Below are 4,421 nucleotides of genomic sequence, written 5' to 3' on the forward strand. Positions count from 1 at the left end.
GCCCCCACACGGTTGTGAATTCAACCGCCCAGAGACAGAGTGACTATCACCCCGAAAAGCTATTGTCTAGAGGTTAACCGGTTGCCTAATAAGCGATTGGCGAAAGCAAAGGACATTAGCACGGAAGGGATAAACCCCATCTCTAATTTTTGAAATATGAAAGTTGAATGAGGTCAAATTTTGAATGATAGTCATATCCACCCTTATTTATAACAATTTGAGCATTTCATTCCCAAAAAGCCTTTTTGTCAAGCCACTTTGTCGAGCTTGGGATGATCCATGACCTTTACTTTTGTAGAGAACTCGAGACTTGTCATGTCATATGCTACTAGCATCATGGGGATCATCATTCCATAACCATCCGATCTCTCTTGACGAAAGTATTTGGAAATTGAGGACGAAAGTAGTCTAGTTTAACACCATTTGGAGGTGATTTAGTGCCATCCTCTTAGCCTTAGTAATTTGTTGAACTAGTATTTGTGACGGAATATATGCTCTTAAATTTGTTCTCTTTTGGTTGCCTCCGCCACATGATGAGGAAGTGACTATTCCTTTTGTTGATGCATCCATTATTTGATTTTGTGTGCTTAATGTTTGGATGTGTCGCCATTTTGGCAAGACCCACCTTGCCTTGCAAGAAGGCATCCTACATCATGGTTGTCTTGTTGTGAGTTGAAGGGGCGGAGTGAGACCCGCTAATTGTCTCATGTCGGCTATGTTATTAGGTTAGCTTAAATAATGGTCCTAGTCTTTGTCACCTCTTTACTCGGGACGAGCAAAGGTTCGGTTTGGGGATATTTGATGTGACCATAATTAGCGCACATTTAGTCCCCGAATTAGCCTTGTTCCCATGCTTTTTAGTGCGTATTTGGGTCATTTATTGTCTTTAGCTCTTTGTTTTGCATATTCTTTGAGGTTTTGTGTCCTTGGTAGGAAAGGAGTGCAAACCTTGCATTTTCATGGCAAAATGAGACTAAATTGATTGAATCCAATGACCAAGCATCAAGGAGAGACAAGTTTAGAAGGCCTTTGTACATATTATAGTAGTTGGGCAATGATGAGGAAAGATCCTTGCATCCCCAAGGAAATCCCCAAGGATTTTATGAAGAAAAGGGAAGAAAAGAAGAAGAAACAAGGCTGAGCAGCAACCCGTGCAGATTGCCCTGAAGACGCCCGTCCCCAGGACCACAATCCGTGCGCCTTCTACCAAAGACGCCCGGGCAGCAGCACCCAGAAGACGCCCGGGCAGAGACATAGGAATCCGGCCGTCCCGTGCCTAAGACGCACGGATTCCAAGGCAGCACAATTTCGTCTTCTACAAGCCTCAATGAAAGATGCCCTTCCTTCAGAAAATACCGGCGTTTCCCTAAGTAGGGACTTAATTGTCATTTAAGCCCTTAGTTAACCCTAATGCATCCACCTAATTTCAACTATAAATACCACATTAGTCTAATTAGTAGAGCATGTTCTTCTTATCAATTCTTAGAGTAGTTAATATCAATCAAATCTCTCTTTAGTTTTGTAATCAACAATTAATCAAGTTTTAATACAAGTTTTATTTCCTTAATCTCTCTCTTGTTCATCCTTTATTTTGGGTAATTGAAGATTATTTGGGCTATTATTGGGAGATTGACAACCTCTCAATCAAGCATCAAGTACTTCTATTATTCTTTGCTTTATTATTGGAATCATTAGTAGGTATAATTATCGTAATCCCTTTTTAATTATTGCTAATTACTTTCATTTGTTCATCATGTTTCACTTTGTTGGTATGATTGACAACCTTGCTAGCATGTTCAACATGATAATGAGTGAGTAGTTTCATAGCTAGGGTTAATGGGTAATTAGGGGAAACCAACATGGGGAATGATTCATGCTTAAATTAATATTCTTTCATAGTTTATTTGCTTGCTTGTTTTGATCTCAACTCATGCACATGTTATGTTTGATGAAATGCTAAGCCTATTTATCCTTGTATTTACAACCATCACTTATCTTTTCAATGAGACTTGTAAGACATAAACCAACTTGAGTCTCATCAGACCATGCATGTTGTTGAGTACGGAAGATTATGTCGACTTATAGGTGTTGTACAATCTAATCGATTCGGCTACGGGACCGAAACTTTCCTAGGATTGTAAGATATAACCCAACTCAATCCATCACAACAATAATTGCTTGCTTATAATTTGAGAACATGTTTGTATGATCAATTCCCATGAATCCCCTATGACCCCATGACACCCTAGTGCTTTTTATCAATTGTTTAAAACCCTTTCAATTCATCTTGCTTATTTACTTTCATTGCTATTTAGTTTAGTGACCTTCTACATCAACCCAAATTGTGACACCCCTAAGACACCACTAGTCTCAATAGAAATCTCATCTCAATTCCGTCCCTTGGGATCCGACCTTTACTTGCCTCTTTACTAATTGTAGAGTTGTTTGTGAAGTTATAAATTTTGTTTTAGTCGAGGTGCTTCCAACGACAATTGTTCCGAAAAATAGAATATAGCATCCGAATCAAGACCAAAAATGGCGCCGTTGCCGGGGACGGTGTTATCTTGATTTAGATTTTCTTATATTGTTATTAGTTGTGTCTTTATTTGCCTTGGGGAAGTAAAACTCCTCAAGGTTTGTTCTAATTGTTTTCGAGTTGTTTGATATTTTGCATGTCTAGAAGGTCACAAGGTGATTTGTTACCTTTTGATCGTGAAATTGAAAGAACTTTGACAACCAATAGAAGACTTGCTAGGAGAAATTTGAGAGGTATTAGTGAGGTTGTAGATATTCAACCAACTATTGAGTTCATCAAACCGGTGTAACTCAAGACCCCAGTTCGATGGGTCTTATTTCCTTTCTCTCTAATTGGCACCGCGAAACAATGGTTGAAGGGCCTTGATAAGGCCACTCTCGGAATTGATTCTTGGAAAAAGTTGGCTCTAGCTTTCTACAAAATATTCTACCCACGGAAAAGACTAACATGCTAAGAGCTCAAATTACGGGTTTTAAGCAAAGGGATGAAGAATCTTTGTATGAAGCTTGGCAGCGGTTCAAAGGAATTTGTCGCTCATGTCCTCACCATGGACTTAGCGAGTGGTTCTTGGTACAACCATTTTGGAACGGTCTATATGAAGATTCAAGGAACATTCTCAACATGGGATCAAATGGAATGTTCACCGAAGTTGATGACAATCAAACTTGGAACAAAATTGAGGAAATGGCGGTCCATAACTCACAATATAGTAGACCTCGCAAAGCTACTAGAGGAGGAAAGCATGAAGTGGAGTCCGTTACTCAATTGGGTGCTCAAATTAGTGCTCACATTGATACAATCAATTTGAAGTTTGAAAAATCTATGGTTAGACTTGAAGAAGCCTCGAAATCACCAAAGCATCATGTTAATGCCATGACGGCATCCTCATCAATCCCAAGTGGGATATGTGAGAATTGTGGAACTTTGGGACATGGCCCAAGTGAATGTAGGGGAACAAATGAACAAGTGAATGCTTTCCAAGCATACAAGCTTGGTACAACTTATTCCAACTATTACAATGAAAACACCAAATTCCATCCAAATCTCTCATACAAAAGCCAAAATGTTCAAAACCCTCAAACAACATACACCCTACCTCCCATGAGAAACCAAAATCAAAGACCCTTTTACAACCAAAACCAAGGTTACCAAAATCAAAATCCATACAATCAACAAAATGACCAAGGTTTTGATGTTCAAAAAGCGGTCCTTCAAATGCAAAAGAATCAACAAGAATTTTTCACTCAAATGCAAAAAGATAGTCAAGCAAAGGAAACCACCATCAACAACATTCTAGCTCACACCAAAATGTTGGAAACCCAATTAACTCAACTAGCATCTTCAAGCTCACAAAGACAAAAGGGGCAATTACCACCTCAAAGTAATCCCCCAAGACATGAAACGGTTAGTGCCATTAACTTAAGAAGTGGTACAACGTATGAAGCACCGAAGAAGCAAGTTGAGGATGAAGTTGTGGAAGCTAGTGATAAGGAAGAAACTGTGCAAAACTCCAAAGATGGACAATCATCAAAAGAAGAAATTTCAAAGAAAAATGAAGACAAGGTCAAGGAGAAGGAGCCCATTGTGATTAAACTTCCTTTTCCAAGTCGTCAAGCCAAGCCTAAATTTGATGACCAACTTGGAAAGTTTATGGAAATTGTGAAGAATTTGGAAGTCTCAATTCCTTTCACGGAATTAATCAATCACGTGCCGGCCTATGCGAAATAAATGAAAGACATTCTCACATAGAAGAAGTCGATCCGGAAGCTTGAGACTATCGCCTTCACTAAGGTGAGTAGTGCAATACTTCAAGGGAGTTCACCTCCAAAACTCAAGGATCTGGGAAGCTTCTCAATACCGTGTACCATTGGCGACACCACGATCA

At 39.3% G+C, this 4,421-nt stretch overlaps 1 non-coding gene across 1 annotated transcript; it reads right to left on the reverse strand.

The window, feature by feature from the left end:
* Positions 1-2,983: 2,983 nt before the first annotated feature.
* Positions 2,984-3,090, reverse strand: LOC141644668 (small nucleolar RNA R71). Its single transcript, XR_012544280.1, has one exon. It is a non-coding gene; the product is annotated as a small nucleolar RNA R71 (small nucleolar RNA).
* Between the last annotated feature and the right edge of the window lie 1,331 nt (positions 3,091-4,421).

This window comes from Silene latifolia, chromosome 2 (assembly GCF_048544455.1).
Source record: "Silene latifolia isolate original U9 population chromosome 2, ASM4854445v1, whole genome shotgun sequence".
In the NCBI taxonomy this organism is placed as follows: domain Eukaryota; kingdom Viridiplantae; phylum Streptophyta; class Magnoliopsida; order Caryophyllales; family Caryophyllaceae; genus Silene; species Silene latifolia.